Below are 25,312 nucleotides of genomic sequence, written 5' to 3'. Positions count from 1 at the left end.
ACCATACTACCTGCAGGGGAATGGAGCCTGTAAACATTTCAACTGGACATTAATTCAGATGTTGAAAACCCTAGAGGAAGACAGAAAGGTCCTTTGGCCTGAATATGTAGCTGAGCTGGTCTGGGTGTACAACAACCGCGTACACAGTAAACCGGATCCACACCATACACCCTGTTGTTCGACCGAAAAGGATGAGAGATTACTGAGCTGGAATTGGACCAAGAGGAGGACTACCCGCGGATGGGGGTGTCCACCTGGGTCCAAGAACATCAACATCGCTTGCAGACTCTGTATCGGCTAGGAAAGAACAGGTTTCAGGAACTTGAGCACCATGAGTTGACACTTCTGCGAAGGACAGCTCTCAAGACTGGGGACTGAGTGTTTGTCCAACACAAGCGATCTCAAGGCAAATTAGAGCATCGATGGGAACAAGCTCCATACTGGGTGAAGCTGATGGACCCGTCTAAGAAGTCCAGCCTGAAGGAGAAGACCGCCCCACCCAAGTAGTTCACCAAAGCATGCTATGTCCATGCCTGCCACGAGTATTAGGACTGACGGAAAGCACCAAATAATAATATTAGAGAATAAGAGGTGCGTTCGCAGTCCGGGGTCTACCGTGCAGAGATGACACTTGCTGCTGAGTAATGGCGGATGGACGCTTGTTCACACGTGGGTTATACCTCACCCAGATTGAATGGAAGCGAACTCTGTTGCTTCACAGAGTCGCCCTGTTAGCAGTCACAGGGTGCAGCTGAAAGACACTAATGGGATCCCTATGAATCACCCCCTCTAAACTGGTGATTGGACTCGCTCTGACCCTGGGTGGCTTTTGAGTCCACGCCTGAGGACGACCTGAGTCAGATGCTAAGTCCAGGCCGGAATTCCTACCCTACACTGACCGGCTGTCAGGAAAGCGCACTGATTGCGCACGGTGCCCTACAGGCGGGTACTGTGAATAGACGCTGAAACGTGTGCTAAGTGTGTAAGTAGCACTGTTGGGTGCTAGGTAGCTTCCACCATTCGTGAGCAGTCATCAACACAAAGAATGGGAATGATTAAGGAGCTTTTTTCCATCGACAGACATTCTACACATACACGTTATCAGGATTATACTAGCGCATGGCCGTGCGGCCATGCGAACCTTTTATAGCTGTAGCTCTCAAGGACCTTCCTAATGGTCCAATAGGAGCTGTTACAGGACCTGAGCGTGTGTTCCCCAACTTCCAATGGGAGGTCGTCCTGTGGGCATGTTCCATATGGGAAAAAGAAGACTTAGTCCCTGAAACGCCTGCTCGCTGCTGATCAGTACTGGCTACAAAGGCAGAGCCTGGAAAGGCAGCAGTAACCAAGTGCACAGTATCAGCTTGAGCCAAATGCTGGGGCCGATGTCTACGCTGAGCAGGCTCCACTGCGGCTGGAGGAGAATGGGAGACCGCAGAGGACATGGTTCGAGATTTCCCCTATGCAGTGGTGGGAACTCGACTCCTAACAACGAGATCCTGAAACAGAAGGAGGGGAGCCAAGTGTTCCCGAAGTGCCCAGTCCAGTGACCTTCGATTGTGCTGAAGAAAAAGAACCTCCTTTGCCTTCTGACCTGGGCGGTCCATTTTCCACTGACACAAGGGAAGTGCAAGAACCTGAAGCTCCCGATATAGCTGTTCCACTGAACCCGGACACATCCCCATCCTCAACTGCCCAGCCTGAATCGACTACCCAATCTGACTTACGCCACACAGAACGAACAACAGCTGGAGTACAATAAGATCTCTCTAATTGACCCTCAGGGCTCATTATACCCAATATCAGACAATCCCACATTTTTACTGGGGCTATCTTCCAATTGATTTCTGGGTAGAAGGAAATATCACCTTCTTCACTTTGCTCATGTACTATCTAAAGCATCTTTAATACCCCTTAATGAGATATTTCAGGACTCCTCTATCCCTGCAAGAGCAGACTATGACTAGAGACAGTTGCAACATTTCTATTCCCATGTTTGAAAAGATAGACGGCTCAGTAGGGATCTTACAAGTTTTGATAAACTATGCCTGTCATCGTCTCCACCCTTGCACTCCATCTCATTGCTCTATAAACACCTAATAGCCCATACTACAACTGTCAAACCATCCTATTAAGCCCACGAATTAGTAATGGTGAGGCGTCTATAAGGCACCTATCCATTACTAATCCAATAGTTGTATTGTAAATAAAGACACAGGGAGAATAAAGTCTTTTATTAGAAATAAGACTAAACACAGTTTTCCATTTTATTTAAAAATTAGAAACACAGTTAATACAAGAGAAGATAGTATTCTGCTACAGATGGATCTGGGTAAGTTGGAAACTTGGGCTGAAAGGTGGCAGATGAGGTTTAACAATGATAAATGTAAGGTTATACACATGGGAAGAAGGAATCAATATCACCATTACACACTGAACGGGAAACCACTGGGTAAAACTGACAGGGAGAAGGACTTGGGGATCCTAGTTAATGATAAACTTACCTGGAGCAGCCAGTGCCAGGCAGCAGCTGCCAAGGCAAACAGGCTAATGGGGTGCATTAAAAGAGGTCTTGATACACATGAGAGCATTATACTGCCTCTGTACAAATCCCTAGTTAGACCGCACATGGAGTACTGTGTCCAGTTTTGGGCACCGGTGCTCAGGAAGGATATAATGGAACTAGAGAGAGAGTACAAAGGAGGGCAACAAAATTAATAAAGGGGATGGGAGAACTACAATACCCAGATAGATTAGCAAAATTAGGATTATTTAGTCTAGAAAAAAGATGACTGAGGGGCGATCTAATAACCATGTATAAGTATATAAGGGGACAATACAAATATCTTGCTGAGGATCTGTTTATACCAAGGAAGGTGACGGGCACAAGGGGGCATTCTTTGCGTCTGGAGGATAGAAGGTTTTTCCACCAACATAGAAGAGGATTCTTTACTGTTAGGGCATTGAGAATCTGGAATTGCTTGCCTGAGGAGGTGGTGATGGCGAACTCAGTCAAGGGGTTCAAGAGAGGCCTGGATGTCTTCCTGGAGCAGAACAATATTGTATCATACAATTATTAGGTTCTGTAGAAGGACGGAGATCTGGGGATTTATTATGATGGAATATAGGCTGAACTGGATGGACAAATGTCTTTTTTCGGCGTTACTAACTATGTTACTATGTTACTGTGATACTCACCTAACACCTAATTCCACCTAAGCCCTCGATCTCTGCTGCAGAGACCCTAAAAAGAGACCCTTAATATAAAAAACATTTTTCCTATTAATTAAAACTCCCCGGTGGTGTAAAGGAGAAGGGTCAAATATCACTCATTTTAATGAACTAGGGAAGAATAGGGAAATACTGTAGTAAATTGATTGCTAGTGTCTCTCTGCAGCGTTATACACACAACACAGCTCTGTTACATGCACATAGAGACACGCAGCTCTGCTACCTGCACATATTGACACACATCTCTACTATACGCACGTATAAACACACAAACAGCTCTGTAACATACACATACGAGGCTGGGAAAATATTCAGAAAAGTTCCCACACTCGAGGTCGTATGAGGACAACCAGCAGAGGGCGCATTACCGCGAATGAAGGTAACTACAGGTCATTGACCTACTTTCCATTCATTCCCTGGGGATTTACAGGCAGGAGCACAGTTCCATTATAGCAGAGCTCCTGCCTGTAAAATAATTTAACCCCTTCAGATGGATTTACATCGTGGGACATATCGACGGAAGGTATGAGATATTGTTGGTTTATTATTTTTAATTTCTTACAGGTCGAGGGTCTTCAGGTGGATTCAGAGTCTAATAAAATATTACAACAACCTGTGTGTTTATTTCTTAAAATACTTTGCAATATTGTGTGTGTTTTTTTAACCATTTCATGCTATTGGATTAATAATGGATAGGTGTCATAATTGACGCCTCTCCATTATTAATCTGGCTTAATGTCACCTTACAATAGCAAGGTGACATTAACCCTTCATTACCCCATATCCCACCGCTGCACGGGAGTGGGAAGAGAGTGGCCAAGTGCCAGAATAGGCGCATCTTCCAGATGTGCCTTTTCTGGGGTGGCTGGGGGCAGATGCTTTTAGCCGGGGGGGGGGGGCAATAACCATGGACCCTCTCCAGGCTATTAATATCTGCCCTCAGTCACTGGCTTTACTACTATGGTGGAGAAAATTGCGCAGGAACCCACGCCAATTTTTCCCGCCATTTAACCCTTTATTTTAATAGCTAGAGTGCCCAAATTTTGCAAATTTTGGATTATGCAAAAAAAATGGGGATATGAGATGGTTTACTGTATGTAAACCATGTCTCATATCATGTCAGGTTTGAGAAGGAGAAAGAAAAAGCCGGCAATTGAATTACCAGCTTTTCACATATCTCGTGCTGAATTAAATATAAATACAGTGTGTATATATATATATATATATATATGTGTCTCAATGACATATATATATATATATATATATATATATATATACTGTATATATGTTTTAACGAACATTTGAGCCCATAAATCCATTAGATGTCGGTTTTGCAAGCCTGCGAGAAAATATCGCAGTACGGATGCCATACGGATTACATACGGAGGATGTTATGCGCAAAATACGCTGCCACACCCTGCCTGCGGATGAGATACGGATCACTATTTTGGGAACATTTGGGAACATTTACGGACTGTATTGTCTTACGCCGAGTGTGACGCTGGCCTTAAGGTGCAATTGCTTCTGTACACTATGTGCAGATTTATTAGGCAATGTATAATTTTGATGCAAAATCTTATTATTGAACAACTACAGTGCTATTGGTCAATCCAAAAGGTTAATAAACCAGAAACCTCAATATTTAAGAAAGTGAAAGTGAGATTTTGTCTGTCTTATCAGAATCTCTTTGTGTATAAAGTCATAGGGCAACTATTAGTGCGCAGAAGTTGCCCACTATATATTGAAATGACTTAAATGTTTCCATCTCAATTGTTTATTTTCATCTATTAAACTGAAAATGATAACCAAGCAACTCAAAATATACAATACAATTTACAGCAGGTGAAATAAGTATTGAACACATCACCAATTTTCCAAGTAAGTATATTCCTAAAGATGCTATTCACATGAAATTCTCACCAGATGTCAGTAACAAATCATCCAATCCACACAGGCAAATAATCAAAACATAGATGTTCATAAATTAAGTTATATGTAATAATAAGAAATGACACAGGGAAAAAGTATTGAACACATGAAGAAAGGGAGTTTCAAAAAGCCATGGAAAGTCATACCAACATCTGAAATTTATCAGTAAATAGAAAGCAATCCTGGCATTTGGTGAAACTTAACATAAGCTTGTTCAACAGATGGCCTATTAAAAGGCGTTTCATTCCCAAAGTGCCACTCAAGACACATCTCATGATCAGTAAGACGAGTGAGCTGCCTCAAGACCATTGCAACCTTATTGTTACAAAACATTCTGATGTAATTGGTTATAGAAGAATTTATAAACTACTGAAAGTTCCAGTGAGCACTGTTGGTGTCATAATCCGGTACAAGAAATAACATCATTTCACCATAAACCAGCCATTGCCAGATGCTCCCTGCTAGATTTCAAGAAAAGTTGTCCAAGAGCTGTGAACCACCTGTGGAGAACTACAGGAAAACCTGCAGTCAGCAGGTACAATTGCTGCCTAACACCTACATGCAGCTTCCAGATAGTTAACCACTTCATGCAGCCTGCAGTACATATACCTCATGATGAAGTGTTACTTAGTTACCACACTATGCAGTATATGTATGGCATAATGATAGAGCAGGTGCAGGAACTGTTACATTCAGCTGGTCTCCCATTGAAGCAGCCATTATCACAGCTATGTATTATCCAGGCTATGTAACACTCTATATGCTGCTGTCGCAATGATCGTGCATGTAATGACTTAGTGCTATCGCTGGGTTCTAATTTATTGCAATTACATTTGGAGGCCTAAGATAGGTTAGATAATGTACCTTACAACATAAGTTGTAAATCAGTTAGGGGATGCTAGGTCTGTTATATACATCACATTGGATTCACTTAGTTGACTTAGGCTGCTGTATACATCACATAGCACACACGAAGACAAGTGGACCGTGTCAGAGACATGTTCTGTTAAGAAGCCTGTTACACTGGATAATGCTATATACTGCATATGTAGTATGAGTATTACCTGTGTGATCAAGAGATTAAGTGTTTAGGTCTCCTTGATGGACTAATAAATGGTGTAAAATAATGAACAAAAAGTTTTTAAAAAGTTTAAAAAGTTATAAAAAAGTTACAAACATATTTTTTCAGAATAAAAAGTGATTTATGCTATTAAAAAACAAGCACTTAAAAACTGATACATATCCGGTATCACTATGTATATAACAACCTGAACAATAACAATATATCATTATTTATCCCACAGAGAATTCTGTAAAAAACATGAAAAATTACATCAGAATTGCCATTTTTGTGCATTCCACCTCACATAAAATGAAGTAAATTTATTGTAAAGATATATGCATCCCAAATGGCACCAGTAAAAACTATAGCTTGATATACAAAAAAAAATGCCTCTGTAGTTGGAAAAATGAAAAAATAAGGCCCTCTGAATATGATTCAGAAAAAAAAGTGAAAACAATAATAAAAAATTGTATAACTCACTATTAACCCGTACTATAAAGATACAGTATATATCTACTTATAACAGAAATGCAAAAAATAAAACAATACTAAGATTGCAGATTTTTGTTTATCCCCTATAAAAAATGTAAATAAAAGTAATCATACTTGAAAACTACAACTAGTTTGGATAAAAAATAAGCCTTCACACAATTTTGGCACTAGATAAATAAAAACATTGTGGCTCTCAGTAAATGCTGACAGTGGTAATTATTCACCTTCACAGAAAATCCAGAATTGCTGCTTTTTTGTTTATTCGACTTAAAAAAAATGAATAAAAAGCGATCAAAAGATATACTGTATGTATCTGAAAATGGCACCAATGAAGACTATTTTTTTCAGGCAAAAAATAAATCTTCACATATATGTCTTGTATTAACCCCTTTACCCCCAAGGGTGGTTTGCACGTTAATGACCAGGCCAATTTTTACAATTCTGACCACTGTCCCTTTATGAGGTTATAACTCTGGAACGCTTCAACGGATCCAGGTGATTCTGACATTGTTTTCTCGTGACATATTGTAATTCATGATAGTGATAAAGTTTCTTTGATATTATCTGCGTTTATTTGTGAAAAAAATGGATATTTGGCGAAAATTTTGAAAATTTCGCAATTTTCCAACTTTGAATTTTTATGCAATTAAATCATAGAGATATGTCACACAAAATACTTAATAAATACATTTTTTTAATTTTTCCCCTACTAAGGGGGTGATGAAGGGGGGTTTGATTAACTTTTATAGCAGTTTTTTAGCGGATTTTTATTATTGGCAGCTGTCACACATTGAAAGATGCTTTTTATAGCAAAAAATATTTTTTGCGTTACCACATTTGGAGACCTATAATTTTTCCATATTTGAGTCCACAGAGTCATGTGAGGGCTTGTTTTTTGCGGGACGAGTTGATGTTTTTATTGGTAACATTTTTGGGCATGTGACATTTTTTGATCGCTTTTTATTCTGATTTTTGTGAGGCAGAATGAGCAAAAACCAGCTATTCATGAATTTGTTTTGGGGGAGGCGTTTATACCGTTCCGCGTGTGGTAAAATTGATAAAGCAGTTTTATTCTTCGGGTCAGTCCGTTTACAGCGATACCTCAATTATATCATATTTTTATGTTTTGGCGCTTTTATACGATAAAAACTATTTTATAGAAAAAAAGAATTATTTTTGCATCGCTTTATTCTGAGGACTATAACTTTTTTATTTTTTTGCTGATGATGCTGTCTGGCAGCTCATTTTTTGCGGGACAAGATGACGTTTTCAGCGGTACCATGGTTATTTATAGCTGTCTTTTTGATCGCGTGTTATTCGTCTTTTTGTTCGGTTATATGATAATAAAGCGTAGTTTTTTGCCTCGTTTTTTTTTTCCTTACCGTGTTCACTGAAGGGGTTAACAAGGGGGACAGTTTTATAGGTGGGGTCGTTACGGACTCGGCGATACTAAATATGTTTACTTTTATTGTTTTTTTTTAATTAGATAAAGAAATGTATTTATGGGAATAATATTTTTTTTTTCTTTGTTTAGGAATTATTATTATTATTTTTTTTTTACACATGTGGAAATATTTTTTTTACTTTGTCCCAGGGGGGCACATCACAGATTGCTGATCTGACAGTTTGCACAGCACTCTGTCAGATCAGCGATCTGACTTACAGCACTGCAGGCTTACCAAGCGCCTGCTCTGAGCAGGCACTTGGTAAGCCACCTCCATTTTGGATCCGGGACTGCTGCAGGGGGGGAAGGTAATAGACCCTCGCAGCAAAGCGATCACATCGCGTTGCTGCGGGGGTCTCAGGGAAGCACGCAGGGAGACCCCTCCCTGCGCGATGCTTCCCTGTACCGCCGGCACACCGCCTGCACTGCCGTGACCGCTCCTGGCACATACTGCCAGATGTCAGCTGCGATAGGCTGCACGTACTATTCGCGCTGGACGTACTATTCCGTCCTTGGGAAGTAGGGCCCACCCCACATGGACGTCCAATGGCAGAAAGGGGTTAAAAATATTAAAGTTATGACTGTCAGAATATGGAAAAACAATTTTTTTTTCAATCAGTAATTGTATAAAAGTAAGAAGCATTAAAAACACAAATTTGGTATCACCATAACTGTGCTGTCTCACAGAACAAAGTAAATTCTTTATTTGTGAAGCAAATGAAAAGCATAACATTTAAAATATCAAAAAATTGTTTTTTTTTTCTTATTTCGTCATATAAACAGTTAATGAAGGTTTAGTATCACGTTGTGTGCACCACAAAATATACAACTGAAACATACATCTCTTGTTAGGGTTGGCGGAACGCACCGAGTATATATATATATATATATGTATATATATATATATATGTATATACTGTATATATATATATATATATATATATATATATGTAATAAGAGGTGCGTTCGCAACCCGGGGTCCACCGTGCAGGAGAGTAACCTGCTACTTGAATTGGTGCCACTAAATGGCAGTATAAGCGAACTCTGCTACTTCACAGAATCGCATAGATAGGAAAACGCTTTGCCCTGTTAATATCAAAGAGGATCACAGCTACTTAATTGAGCAGAGAGCAACAGTGGTCACGCAGTCAGCAAAGCACACAAACGCCTCCTGCTCAGAATGGGAAACGCAGGACTAGTCCCAGAAAGACTTGCTTGCTGCTGATCATTGCTGGCTACAAAGGTAGAGCCTGGAAGGGCAGTAGAAACCAGTCGTCCAGTATCAGCCTGAGCCAGACGCTGGGAATGAAGTCTCCACTGAGCAGGCTTCACTGCGGCTGGAGGAGAATGGGAGACTGCAGCAGACATGGATCGAGATTCCCCCTGTGCAGCGGTGGGAACTCGACACCTAACATTACCCCCCTTCTTGGACCTTGCTATGCTCGAAGGCAGCAATGAGCTGTGGAGCTCGAATGTGCTCAGCAGGCTCCCAGGACCTGTCCTGTAGGCCATAACCCTTCCAGTCCACCAAATAAAATTTTTGCCACATACCACCTTGCACCCCAAAATAGCGTTCACCTCGTAATCGTCCGTAGACAAACCCGATGTCCTGGCAGATGACTCAGAAAACCGGGACATGTGTACGGGCTTTAAGAGGTACACATGAAAGGTGTCGGTGATACCTAGGCGTGGAGGAAGGGCCAGACGGTAGACTACAGGAATAACCTGTTCGAGCACCTTGAAGGGACCAAAGTAACGAGGTGCAAACTTAGTGAACTCATTACACAGCCTGATGTTACGGGCGGAGAGCCACACTAAATCGCCAGGTTGAGCGGGGTGCTTGTCTGCATCGGCGGAAGACCTCATTCTCTCCTTGGAAGCCCAGATGGCATCCTGAGTACGGTCCCAAATATCCCGTGCCTCCACAGCCCAGTCTGCCACCCTGGAGTCGGTGGAAGACATGGGCATGGGCACAGGAACCCGCAGATGTTGACCGTAATTAAGGAGAAAAGGGGTCTGGCCAGTGGAGTCGGCTACAGCATTGTTTAGCACAAACTTCGCCCACGGTAGCAAGGATGCCCAGTCATCCTGCCTGGCTGAAATAAAATGTCGCAGATATGTGACCAAGGTCTAGTTGGCGCTCTCTACCAACCCATTCGTCTCAGGATGATATTCTGAAGAGAGATTCAACTCGATACTGAGTAGTCGGCAAAGCTCTCTCCAGAACCGAGACGCAAACTGGGGACCCCGGTCACTGATAATCTTGTCCGGCATACCGTGTAGGCGGAAAATATGTTTTACAAACAATGCTGCCAGAGCCTGTGCAGAAGGTAGCCATGGAAGAGGCACCAAGTGCACCATTTTAGAGAAATGGTCGGTGATTACCCAAATGATGGAGCAGCCACGAGACTTGGGTAAGCCCACCACAAAGTCCATCCCAACCATCTCCCAGGGCCAGTCTGCCACTGGTAAGGGATAAATTAATCCTGCTGGCCGTTGTCGAGGAGACTTATTCTTAGCACAGGAAACACATGCCCGAAAATAGTCTCCGACATCACGAGGCATATGCGGTCACCAGTATGTTCTCACCAGCAGCTCAGACGTCCTCTTGGCCCCAAAATGTCCACCCACCCTAGATGAATGAGCCCAAGAGAGAACCTCCTGTTGGTCGCAAATGGGTTGGCACAAAAGTCTTGCCCAGGGGCACAGACTAGCGAGACCGGGGCCACAGTTCTCCGGTTCTCAGTGGGGACAATAAGTCCTCCACAGAAGACACAATGGAGCAAGAGAGAGCGTTGGCACGAATGTTCTTCTCCCCGGAGAGAAAATGGAAAGTGAAATGGAACCGGGAGAAGAACAGGGACCATCTGGACTAGCGAGAATTTAGCCGTTGGGCTGTCTGTAAGTATACGAGATTTTTGTGGTCAGTAAAAACTTGGAAGGGAAAGTGAGCCTCCTCCAGAAGATGTCTCCACTCAGAGAAAGCCAATTTCATGGCTACCAACTCTCTGTCCCCGATGGAAAAATTCCTCTCCGCTGGTGTGAAGGTCTTGGAAATGAAGAAGCAAGCATGCTTCTGACCTTGAGCATCCTTTTGGAAGAGGACTGCTCCAGCACCAATGGATTAGGCATCCAACTCCATTATAAACAGCTTATCAATATCGGGGCGATGTAGAATGGGAGCACTAGCAAAATGAGATTTGATTGATAGAAAGGCCTTGGAGACCTCTTCTGACCACAATTTGGGATTTGCTCCCTTCTTGGTGAGGGCTATGAAGGGAGCTACTAAAGTTGAAAAATGCAGAATGAACTGGTGATAGTAGTTAATGAACCCCATAAAGCTCTGCACCACTTTGATAGAGCTGATCATTGCTGTCTACAAAGGTATAGCCTGGAAAGGCAGTAGTAACCAGTCGTCTAGTATCAGCCTGAGCCAGACGCTGGGACTGACATCTCTGCTGAGCAGGCTCCACTGCAGCTGGAGGAGAATGGGAGACCGCATCAGACATGGTTCGAGATTCCCCCTGTGCAGTGGCAGGAATTCGACACCTAACATCTCTTTCCTCAAAATTAAGCCCACATACAGCTACCTCTACAAAAAAGATAAAAAATTTAAATCACTACTTGGAGAACCACTTCTCAAGCACTGTATTTCCTCTATGTAAAATAATTACAACTATCTTTCCCTCCAGTGAAGGAACCATTTCTGCAATGTCCGCACCTGCTCTTCCAAAGCTCGGAATTGATATTGTTACATTGTTATATTGCCAATCAGTGGCCACTTCACACTCAATTCCTTTGGACAAAACTCCACAAAGAAGTGAGAGCTGCTGCTCTTTGATGTCCTCAGAACAGTGATTGGCAAAGGTTTGTTCAAGTAGTGGACAACCCCTTTACTGTTCCTGGAATGTGATAATCAAAATAATGTGTTGATATTAAAGTCAAATTAGGTCTGGTCCTTAAGACATTCATAACATCACAATGGAGAACAATGTGCCGAAGCAGAGACATCTTTTTCCTTCTCTGCTGTATCGCTGGTGGTAGGTGAATATTGAAAGAAGGATTTTTTTAACATCTTATCAATATCACCCAAACATGTACAGTGCATCATTAGCAGGTGTCATCTTTACATCATAGCTGACACTCTGCTTCAACGACCACATGGAATATGGCTTGTCTACAGCCTAAAAAGTTATTATGAGGTACATACAGTGAGGACAATAGGTATCTGATACACTGCTGATTTTGCTAGTTTTTCAACCTAGATTGAGGAGGTCTGTAATTTTCATTGTAGGTACACTTCAACTGTGAGAGGCAAAATCTAAAAATAATCCAGAAAATCACATTGTATTTTAATTGGCATTTTATTGGATGGAATAAGTATTTGATACAATTGAAAAACATAACAATATTTGGTACATAAACCATTGTTTGCAATTACAGAAGTCAGATGTTTCCTGTTTTCATACACTGCAGAAGCGATTTTGGCCCACTCCTCTATACAGATCTTCTCCAGGTCTTTCAGGTTTCGGGGTCGGTGCTGTGAAACATTGAGTTTCAGCTCACTCCAAAGATTTTCTGTTGGGTTCAGGTCTGAAGACTGGCTAGGCCACTCCAGGACCTTGAAATGCTTTTTTCGTAGCCACTCCTTAGTTGCTCTGGCTCTGTGTTTAGGGAAATTGTCATGCTGGAAGACCCAGCCACAACCTATCTTCAATGCTCTTACTGAGGGAAGGAGATTGTTAGCCAAAATTTCACAATACATCAAAGCATCCCCAAAGTACAATGATTCCCCCACCATGCTTCATGGTTAGAACAGTGTTCTTGAGGTTGTACTCATCCTTCTTCCTCCAAACACATCACGTGGATTTGATACCAACCAGTTCTATTTTGGTCTCATCTTACAGGACCTTCTCTCATGCCTCTCTAAGATCACCCAGATGGTAATTGGATAACATTAAATGGGTCTGGACATATTCTGGCATGAGCAGGGGTATCTAATGTGCCCTTCAGGATTTCAATCCATGACGCCGTAATATGTTACTAATGGTATTGTTTGACACTGTGGTCCTTCAGGTCATTGACTAAGTCTTCCCATGTAGCTTTAGGCTGATTCCTGACCTTTATGAGAATCATCCTTCTCCTACGAGGCGAGATGTTTCATGCAGCCCCATACCAAGGAAAATTGACAGTCATCTTGTGTTCTTCCATTTTCTAATAATTGTACCAACAGATGTTGCCTTCTCACCAAGCTGCTTGCCTATTGTACTGTAGACCATCCCAGCCTTATACAGGTCTACAATTTTGTCCCTGGTGTCCTTAGACAGTTCATTGTTCTTCGCCATGGTGGAGGGGTTATAGTGTGATTGTTTGAGTGTGTCGACAGGTGTCTTTTGTACAGGTAACAAGTTCAAACAAATGTAATTAATACAGATAATGAGTGCAGAATAGGAGAGCTTCTTAAAGAAAAACAGGTCTATGAGAGACAGGTGATCAAATACTTATTTCTTGAAAAAAATGCAATTTAATTATATAAAAATCATACATTGTGATTTTCTGTTTTTTTTTTTATTTTTAGATTCTGTCTTTCACAGTTAAAGTGTACCTACAATGAATATTACAGACCTCTCCATTCTTTGTAGGTGGGAAAACTTGGAAAATCAGCAGTGTATCAAATACTTATTTTCCCCACTGTAATAAACATTGACCCACATTGATAATATTTGAAACAACATAACATTGAATTGAATTCTAAGTAATTATGGTGCAATACATTTATCAGTCCCATAGGATTATGGTCTATCAATGCCTAAGGCTGCCGTCACACTATCAGTATTTGGTCAGTATTTTACATCAGTATTTGTAAGCCAAAACCAGGAGTGGAACAATTAGAGGAAAAGTATAATAGAAACATGTCACCACTTCTGCATTTATCACCCACTCCTGGTTTTGGCTACAAATACTGATGTAAAATATTGACCAAATGCTGCTAGTGTGATGGCAACAACCAACGTAATACGACACGGATCAAAGTCCCAAAAGATTATACCAAAGCATGGGATGAAGAAAAATATGGCTTTATTAGTAGGATGCATATGATCACATATAAATCAAAATTTGTATATTATTTAATATTTAAAAACATAATCAAACAATAATAAATCAATAATAAATCGCGCACACTAACAGGATATAAAAAAGCTATATTTGTATCTCTTTATAGCAATAAAACCACCAACAGGATATAGTCTATATATATACAAAAAAATATATAAATATTTGTACGGCTGCACCAAAAAATAAAATAATAAAATAAAAAATAAAAAAATTATTTTAGGATTATGTGAAAAAACGGTTATTTATATGTGCAACTAAATCACAATGTGCAAAACTGCTGAATAAAGTGGCCAAGTGCAAAAAGAAGGGGACGGAAGGGGCGAGCCTAATAGAGATATCAAATTCAAATGGCTCACACCAATAACGCTATTGTACCACTCTATCTATATAAAAAAATCAGGTGTGTCAATGAACAAAGGTGTAACAATAAAAAATAAAAATGTGGTAAAAAAACAATTTTCTACATATGCCACAGAATACAATGTGCAAATTTGCCAAATAAAGTGACCAAGTGCAAAGCGAAGAAAAAGGACCAAATGAGGAAATAAATTCAAATAGTTCACACCTGTATTACTATTATACACCCATGTCCATTCCAGGGACTCAGATTTCACGATATAAAGAGTTGTATCAGTGGGAAAAGCTACCAATGAATCGAATATAGTAGTGACTGACAGTAATTAATATATAAATAAAGTACACCTGTGCAAGTATTTATCAACCTAACATGGTACCCATGATCATAAAATCCAAAAGTGCAGCCGAAAATATAATCAATATATACCTGAGGTGGTTACTCCGATGTGTGCGCTCACCCGACGCGCGTTTCGGAACGTTAATCTTTCCTTCGTCACTGGAATACACGCCACCAGTCAGAGATAATGTTGGCATGCACGTCACAAGCAGCACATGGCAGTGACATCGTGCACCACCTATGATTGGCATGCCAAAATTATCTATGGAATAATCATTTAAAAAAATTGTGTTAGAGAGGAGTACCAGAATGGGGGGGACATTATTACATCAAGGAGACCAGGATGGGGGATATTATACTAGCATGGGGTCCAGAATTGGGGTCATTATACCAGTAAGATGACCAGGACCTTGGACATTAGACCATGATGGGTGACATTATACCATGAATTGACCCACAATGGAGGACATTACATCAGAAACTGACTCTGGATGGGGGACATTATTACAGGAAGGGACTCAGGACAGGTGACATTATTAAAGGAAGGGGCCCAGGACATGAGATATTATTTTCAAGAGCTACCAATTCAGCAAATTTTAATTGCCTGGAAATTTACTCATCTTTAGGGCCCATGCATATATAAGATTCTTTACCTCAAACAGTCTTTGCTGCTTTTATACCCTAAGAAATTGCATTGAGTTTTTGTTGTTAAAGATATCACTGTGATACAGGATTACGTCTGGCATATGGATCGTCAAGGACTGATTTTTGGTACTGGATCACAACTTAATGTAATTCCAAGTAAGTAACTGAAGTCTATGTATTGTTGTAAAGCTGAATTTAAAAGAGGATTTCCAGATTCATGAAAATCAATTATATTTTCTGTTTAAAGGAAAGGCTCTACAACATTTATATAGCCTTAATCTTTACTTCTTCACCAATTCAAGATATTTTTTTGCTGCCAGCAAATGAGAACATTCTTGTTTATTCATTCAGAAGTATCAAATTAGTATATAGCCTTACCTCTTTGTGAGCTAATTAGTCTGGACTCCAAGGTGATTAATCGTATTAAACTATCTGCAAGATTATTACAGCTTCAGCTGATGGATTTAGCTCACAAGTGTTTTCTACGCTGGTTGCAGCTGTATCCACCTTCTAGATAAAAACATGACTGTTTGCAGTCTGTCAATGTAAAAAATTTAATTTTTTTAACTTAAAAGATTAAAAAAAAAAGTATATCAGAACTTTTCTTTTACACAGTAATCACACGTTCCTGATATGGTGCGTTTCCATTTTTTTGCTTTCATTTTTTTTTTACTCTTCCACAGGTTATAACTTTTTTATTTTTCGTATTTTTTTATATTTTGCGAAACGAGTTGGTACTTAGAATTACATAGTTTATTTTACCATACAATGTACTGGAAATGGAAAAAATCAATTGCTGGCTGGAAACTTGCTAAAAAAAACAAAATTCCTCAATTGTTTATTGGAATTTGTTTTCATGGCATGCATTGTAGTGTAAAAATAACCTGGTGATATGATTTTGCAGGTTAGTATGACTTTAGCATTACCAAACTTGCATGAATTTTATTTAAATTGTGAAAGAAAAATTGAAAATTGTGCTCATGTCACCATTTTCCAAGATCTGTAACATTTTATTTTTTCTGTCAATGAAGCTGTGTAAAGATTTGTTTATTTGTATAGTTATTTGACTGATTTGTACAATTTTGGGGTATACAGTGGGGCAAAAAAGTATTTAGTCAGTCAGCAATAGTGCAAGTTCCACCACTTAAAAAGATGAGAGGCGTCTGTAATTTACATCATAGGTAGACCTCAACTATGGGAGACAAACTGAGAAAAAAAAATCCCGAAAATCACATTGTCTGTTTTTTTAACATTTTATTTGCATATTATGGTGGAAAATAAGTATTTGATCAGAAACAAAATTTCATCTCAATACTTTGTAATATATCCTTTGTTGGCAATGACAGAGGTCAAACGTTTTCTGTAAGTCTTCACAAGGTTGCCACACACTGTTGTTGGTATGTTGGCCCATTCCTCCATGCAGATCTCCTCTAGAGCAGTGATGTTTTTGGCTTTTCGCTTGGCAACACGGACTTTCAACTCCCTCCAAAGGTTTTCTATAGGGTTGAGATCTGGAGACTGGCTAGGCCACTCCAGGACCTTGAAATGCTTCTTACGAAGCCACTCCTTCGTTGCCCTGGCAGTGTGCTTTGGATCATTGTCATGTTGAAAGACCCAGCCACGTTTCATCTTCAATGCCCTTGCTGATGGAAGGAGGTTTGCACTCAAAATCTCACGATACATGGCCCCATTCATTCTTTCATGTACCCGGATCAGTCGTCCTGGCCCCTTTGCAGAGAAACAGCCCCAAAGCATGATGTTTCCACCACCATGCTTTACAGTAGGTATGGTGTTTGATGGATGCAACTCAGTATTCTTTTTCCTCCAAACACGACAAGTTGTGTTTTTACCAAACAGTTCCAGTTTGGTTTCATCAGACCATAGGACATTCTCCCAAAACTCCTCTGGATCATCCAAATGCTCTCTAGCAAACTTCAGACAGGCCCGGACATGTACTGGCTTAAGCAGTGGGACACGTCTGGCACTGCAGGATCTGAGTCCATGGTGGTGTAGTGTGTTACTTATGGTAGGCCTTGTTACATTGGTCCCAGCTCTCTGCAATTCATTCACTATGTCCCCCCGCGTGGTTCTGGGATTTTTGCTCACCGTTCTTGTGATCATTCTGACTCCACGGGGTGGGATTTTGCGTGGAGCCCCAGATCGAGGGAGATTATCAGTGGTCTTGTATGTCTTCCATTTTCTAATTATTGCTCCCACTGTTGATTTCTTCACTCTAAGCTGGTTGGCTACTGCAGATTCAGTCTTCCCAGCCTGGTGCAGGGCTACAATTTTGTTTCTGGTGTCCTTTGACAGCTCTTTGGTCTTCACCATAGTGGAGTTTGGAGTCAGACTGTTTGAGGGTGTGCACAGGTGTCTTTTTATACTGATAACAAGTTTAAACAGGTGCCATTACTACAGGTAATGAGTGGAGGAAAGAGGATACTCTTAAAGAAGAAGTTACAGGTCTGTGAGAGCCAGGAATCTTGATTGTTTGTTTCTGACCAAATACTTATTTTCCACCATAATATGCAAATAAAATGTTAAAAAAACAGACAATGTGATTTTCTGGATTTTTTTTTCTCAGTTTGTCTCCCATATTTGAGGTCTACCTATGATGTAAATTACAGACGCCTCTCATCTTTTTAAGTGGTGGAACTTGCACTATTGCTGACTGACTAAATACTTTTTTGCCCCACTGTATACGATGGTTTGATTGCTCGCTTGTTATTGCATTTTTGTGCTGTTGCCGTGATCCTAAAATGAATTTCTGACATTTTGATTTTTTTTCTCTGTACGGCATTTAGCGATCAGCTTAATGAGTTGTATATTTTGATAGACTGGACTTTAACCCCTTCCCGACCCATGACGCCACGTAGGCGTCATGAAAGTCGGTGCCAATCCGACCCATGACGCCTATGTGGCGTCATGGAAAGATCGCGTCCCTGCAGATCGGGTGAAAGGGTTAACTCCCATTTCACCCGATCTGCAGGGACAGGGGGAGTGGTAGTTTAGCCCAGGGGGGGTGGCTTCACCCCCCCGTGGCTACGATCGCTCTGATTGGCTGTTGAAAGTGAAACTGCCAATCAGAGAGATTTGTAATATTTCACCTATTATAACGGGTGAAATATTACAATCCAGCCATGGCCGATGCTGCAATATCATCGGCCATGGCTGGAAACACTAATGTGCCCCCACCCCACCGATCGCCCCCCCAGCCCTACGATCTGTCCGGTACACTGTTCCGGCTCCCCTCCGTCCTGTGCTCCGCTCCCCCCGTGCTCTTGTCCGCTCCCCCCGTGCTCCAATCACCCTCCCCGTGCTCCAACCACCCCCCCTGCACTCCGATCCACCCCCCCTGCACTCCGATCCACCCCCCCTGCAGTCCGATCCACCCCCCGATGCTCCAATGCACCCCCCCGTGCTCCGTTCCACCCCTCCCGCGCTCCGATCCACCCCCCATGCTCCGATCCCCCCCGTGCTCCCCCCACCCCATCATACTTACCGATCCTGCCGGGGTCCGTCTGTCTTCTCCCTGGGCGCCGCCATCTTCCAAAATGCCGGCCGAATCTGCCGGCCGGCAGATTCGTTCCAAAGTACATTTTGATCACTGAGATAGATTATATCTCAGTGATCAAAATAAAAAAAATAACAAATGACCCCCCCCCTTTGTCACCCCCATAGGTAGGGACAATAAAAAAATAAAGAATTTTTTTTCCACTAATGTTAGAATAGGGTTAGGGGTAGGGTTAGGGGTAGGGTTAGGGGTAGGGTTAGGGGTAGGGTTAGGGTTAGGGGTAGGGTTAGGGCTAGGGTTAGGGCTAGGGGTAGGGTTAGGGGTAGGGTTAGGGGTAGGGTTAGGGGTAGGGTTAGGGTTAGGGGTAGGGTTAGGGGTAGGGTTAGGGCTAGGGTTAGGGTTTCGGTATGTGCACACGTATTCTGGTCCTCTGCGGATTTTTCCGCTGCGGATTTGATAAATCCACAGTGCTAAACCGCTGTGGATTTATCGCGTTTTTTCTGCGCATTTCACTGCGGTTTTACAACTGCGATTTTCTATTTGAGCAGTTGTAAAACCGCTGCGGAATCCGCAGAAAGAAGTGACATGCTGCGGAATGTAAACCGCTGCGTTTCCGTGCAGTTTTTCCGCAGCATGTGTACAGCGATTTTTGTTTCCCATAGGTTTACATTGAACTGTAAACTCATGGGAAACTGCTGCGAATCCGCCCCGTTTTCCGCAGCGTGTGCACATACCTTTAGAATTAGACTATGTGCACACGGTGCGGATTTGGCTGCGGATTCGCAGCAGTGTTCCATCAGGTTTACAGTACCATGGAAAACCAAATCCGCTGTGCCCATGGTGCGGAAAATACCACGCGGAAACGCTGCGTTGTATTTTCTGCAGCATGTCAATTCTTTGTGCGGATTCCGCAGCGTTTTACACCTGTTCCTCAATAGGAATCCGCAGGTGAAATCCGCACAAAAAACACTGGAAATCCGCGGTAAATCCGCAGGTAAAACGCAGCGCCTTTTACCCGCGGATTTTTCAAAAATGGTGCTGAAAAATCTCACACGAATCCGCAACGTGGGCACATAGCCTTAGGGTTAGGGTTGGAATTAGGGTTGTGGTTAGGGGTGTGATTAGGGTTATGGCTACAGTTGGGATTAGGGTTAGGGGTGTGTTGGGGTTAGTGTTGGAGGTAGAATTGAGGGGTTTCCACTGTTTAGGCACATCAGGGGTCTCCAAACGCAACATGGCGCCACCATTGATTCCAGCCAATCTCGTATTCAAAAAGTCAAATGGTGCTCCCTCAATTCTGAGCCCCGACGTGTGCCCAAACAGTGGTTTACCCCCACATATGGGGTACCAGCATACTCAGGATAAACTGCGCAACAATTACTGGGGTCCAATTTCTCCTGTTACCCTTGTGAAAATAAAAAAATGCTTGCTAAAAATGATTTTTTATTTTCACGGCTCTGCGTTGTAAACGTCTGTGAAGCACTTGGGGGTTCAAAGTGCTCACCACATATCTAGATAAGTTCCTTGGGGGGTCTAGTTTCTAAAATGGGGTCACTTGTGGGGGGTTTCTACTGTTTAGGCACACCAGGGGCTCTGCAAACGCAACGTGATGCCCGCAGACCATTTCATCAAAGTCTGCATTTCAAAAGTCACTACTTCCCTTCTGAGCCCCGACGTGTGCCCAAACAGTGGTTTACCTCCACACATGGGGTATCAGCGTACTCAGGAGAAACTGGACAACTTTTGGGGTCCAATTTCTCCTGTAACCCTTGGGAAAATAAAAAATTCTGGACTAAATAATTATTTTTGAGGAAAGAAAACGTATTTATTATTTTCACGGTTCTGCATTATAAACTTCTATGAAGCACTTGGGGGTTCTAAGTGCTCACCACACATCTAGATAAGTTCCTTTCGGGGTCTAGTTTCCAAAATGGGGTCACTTGTGGGGGGTTTCTACTGTTTAGCCACATCAGGGGCTCTGCAAACGCAACGTGACGCCCGCAGAGCATTCCATCAAAGTCTGCATTTCAAAACGTCACTACTTCAATTCCAAGACCCGGCATGTGCCCAAACAGTAGTTTACCCCCACATATGGGGTATCACCGTACTCAGGAGAAACTGGACAACAAATATTGGGGTCAAATTTCTCCTGTTACCCTTGGGAAAATTAAAAAATGCTGGACTAAATAATTATTTTTGAGGAAAGAAAACGTATTTATTATTTTCACGGCTCTGCATTATAAACTTCTGTGAAGCACTTGGGGGTTCAAAGTGCTCACCACACATCTAGGTAAGTTCCTTTCGGGGTCTAGTTTCCAAAATGGGGTCACTTGTGGGGGGTTTCTACTGTTAAGCCACATCAGGGGCTCTGCAAACGCAACATGACGCCCACAGAGCATTCCATCAAGGTCTGCATTTCAAAACGTCACTACTTCACTTCCGAGCCCCGGCATGTGCCCAAACAGTGGTTTACCCCCACATATGGGGTATCAGCGTACTCAGAAGAAACTGGACAACTTTTGGGGTCAAATTTCTCCTGTTACCCTTGGGAAAATAAATAATTGCAGGCTAAAAGATCATTTTTGAGAAAATATATATATTTTTTTTCATGGCTCTGCGTTATAAACTTCTGTGAAGCACTTGGGGGTTCAAAGTCCTCACCACACATCTAGATTAGTTCCTTTGGGGGTCTAGTTTCCAAAATGGGGTCATTTCTGGGGGATCTCCAATGTTTAGGCACACAAGGGCTCTCCAAACGTGACATGGTGTCCGCTAATGATTGGAGCTAATTTTCCATTTGAAAAGCCAAATGGCGTGCCTTCAATTCCGAGCCCTGCCGTGCGCCCAAACAGTGGTTTACCCCCACATATGGGGTATCAGCGTACTCAGGGCAAATTGGACAACAACGTACGTGGTTCAGTTTCTCCTTTTACCATTGGGAAAATAAAAAAATTGTTACTAAAAGATAATTTTTGTGACTAAAAAGTTAAATGTTCATTTTTTCCTTCCATGTTGCTTCTGCTGCTGTGAAGCACCTGAAGGGTTAATAAACTTCTTGAATGTGGTTTTGAGTACCTTGAGGGGTGCAGTTTTTAGAATGGTGTCACTTTTGGGTATTTTAAGCCATATAGACCCCTCAAACTGACTTCAAATGTGAGGTGGTCCCTAAAAAAAATGGTTTTGTAAATTTTGTTGTAAAAATGAGAAATCGCTGGTCAAATTATAACCCTTATAACTTCCTAGCAAAAAAAAATTTTGTTTCCAAAATTGTGCTGATGTAAAGTAGACATGTGGGAAATGTTATGTATTAACTATTTTGTGTCACATAACTCTCTGGTTTAACAGAATAAAAATTCAAAATGTGAAAATTGCGAAATTTTCTAAATTTTTGCCAAATTTCCGTTTTTATCACAAATAAACGCAGAATTTATTGACCTAAATTTACCACTAACATGAAGCCCAATATGTCACGAAAAAACAATCTCAGAACCGCTAGGATCCGTTGAAGCGTTCCTGAGTTATTACCTCATAAAGGGACACTGGTCAGAATTGCAAAAAACGGCAAGGTCTTTAAGGTCAAAATAGGCTGGGTCATGAAGGGGTTAATGGACTCCGCGATTCTACATATGTTTACATTTTACATTTGAATTTTTTCTTTAGTTTTAATGTGAGAAAAGAGGGATCAAAACATTTTAATTTTTTTTTTCTTCCACTCTCTCTCTCTATATATATTATTGTAAAATAGTTTTATTCATTCAAAAATTAAATTACTTCGAGAAAAACCATGGTAGTTCCTTTTAAACTGATGACCAATTTTTACATGTAGTGAAAGAAATAAAAAAAAAAACACCCACTACTCCCTTCCCTTTATACCTCCCCTTAGCCTTTCTCTGATGTATCTCCACTAGTGATGAGCGAACGTGCTTAGATTAGGTGTTATCCGAGCATGCTTGTGAACCAACCGAGTGAATTCGGTGTGCTCGAATAATATGTTCGAGTCCCCACGGCTGCATGTCTCGCTGCTGTTTGACAGACACAACACATGTAGGGAATGCCTGTTTGTAAGGCAATCCACTCATGTGTTGCGTCTGTCACACAGATACGAGACAGGGTGGCACGGGGACTTTAAAGGGACACTGTCACCTGAATTTGGAGGGAACAATCTTCAGCCATGGAGGCGGGGTTTTGGGGTTTTTGATTCACCCTTTCCTTACCCGCCGGCTGCATGCTGGCTGCAATATTGGATTGAAGTTCATTCTCTGTCCTCCATAGTACACGCCTGCGCAAGACAATCTTGCCTTGTGCAGGCATGTACTACGGAGGACAGAGAATGAACTTCAATCCAATATTGCAGCCAGCATGCAGCCAGTGGGTAAGGAAAGGGTGAATCAAACACCCAAAAACCCCGCCTCCAGGGCTGAAGATTGTTCCCTCCAAATTCAGGTGACAGTGTCCCTTTAACATATTATTCGAGCACACCGAAGTAACTCGGTTAGCACACTAGCATGCTCGGATAAAATGTTATCTGAGCACATTCCCTCATCACTAATATCCACTAAGAATGAAAAAAAAATCTTCTTTGTATGAAGATAGGTTTTAGAAGTTAAGAAAATTAGCACAATGGAACAAAAATGCTTCCACACAATTATTCCCTCATGTACCAATCGGTGCACTAAAAGCAGGAGTGTAGTGCTTCTCTAATGGCAAGAGGGTGATAATATATTTTTCCCAAACATTGAAGAACTGTTTTGATTTCTATTCCTTTTCCAGTAAATTATTTATCTAATCCAATTTGAAAATACATTTTATTTTATGTTTAACAAGAGAAAATAGAGATGATGAGCTTTGTGTCCAGCAATGTAGAATACTTATATTAGTGCCTTATCCATGGTTTTTCCTTTTTTTTCTCTGTGCTATGTGCATAAATATGTGATTCTTCAGAATTTGTTTTAGTCTTTGTCTGATGAAGAGACGTATGTAGTCTCGAAAGCATGCAATTTGTTACCATCTTTTCAGTTAGCCATTAAAAGGTATCAACCACTGAGGACTCTCAATTCGAAATATTTTTATATTAGTGCCAAAATGGCTTTATCCTAACAATTTAGTGATGACATAGAGCAGGGACATCAGTCTCAAATACACACAGGGACCAAATTAAAAACTCGGAGAAAGTTGTGGGCCAACCTTGATATTTATTAAATAAAGTCTGCAATTGATGACATTTTTCTTATATTCAAATATAACGATGAACCTTTTCATATGGAAACAAACTTAAAGGGGTTGTCTCATGAGCAAATGTCATTTTAATTAATAGATCTTAAGAGTCAGATCACATGACTGGAGCATATGGCATTTCATTGCGGGCAGGGACATACATAGAAATCATGGCGACCCATAGCAGAAGTTATAATTGGACCCCCCAAGAAAACCTTAATATTGGGTGGAATCACAAAACAGCATATCTCACAAGTTTTCAGCCCTTACAATGTAATTTTCCTCCTATTGAAGCCCTTAGTTTGCTCTTTCATTGCCCCATAAAGTATAATGCCAACAAAAGTGCCACAAATACAGTCGGATACTCTTACAGTAAATTTTCCTCAGTACCGTCCACTTGCATGGAACGATGACTCTACTAAACCCCCACTTCCTCAATTCCCTTTGCAAAGTATGGTGACCGTCAACACAGTATGATGCCCCAACTATGATCCTGACATAGTCTTCCATACAGAATAATGGGCCCAACATAGTCTTACATACAGTATAATGGGCCCCACATAGTCCTCCATATAGTATAATGGACACCACATAGTCCTCCACATAATAAAATGGGTCCCACATAGTCTTCCATACAGTGTAATGGGCCTCACATATTCTTCCATAAAGAATAATGGCCCCACATAGTCCTCCATACTGTATAACGGTCCACACATAGTCCTATATGCAGAATAGTGGCCCCATTTAGTCCTTCATACAGAAAAATGGCCTCATTGAGTCCTTCATACAGAATAATGTCCCACATAGTCTTTCATACAGAATAATGACCCCACATTTACAAACTTAAATATATATTCACCTCTGCTGGTTCTCCCACTACTTTGATCTCAACAGTTCTTCAATGGTTGGCACAGCGGGCGCATTGTAATTATATCATCATGCCAGCTGAGCTGAGACCTCAGATATAAA

The sequence above is a fragment of the Ranitomeya imitator genome, chromosome 1, assembly GCF_032444005.1.
Source record: "Ranitomeya imitator isolate aRanImi1 chromosome 1, aRanImi1.pri, whole genome shotgun sequence".
Lineage (NCBI taxonomy): Eukaryota > Metazoa > Chordata > Amphibia > Anura > Dendrobatidae > Ranitomeya > Ranitomeya imitator.
The sequence above is the reverse complement of the archived record's forward strand: the minus strand, read 5'-3'. Positions refer to the sequence as shown.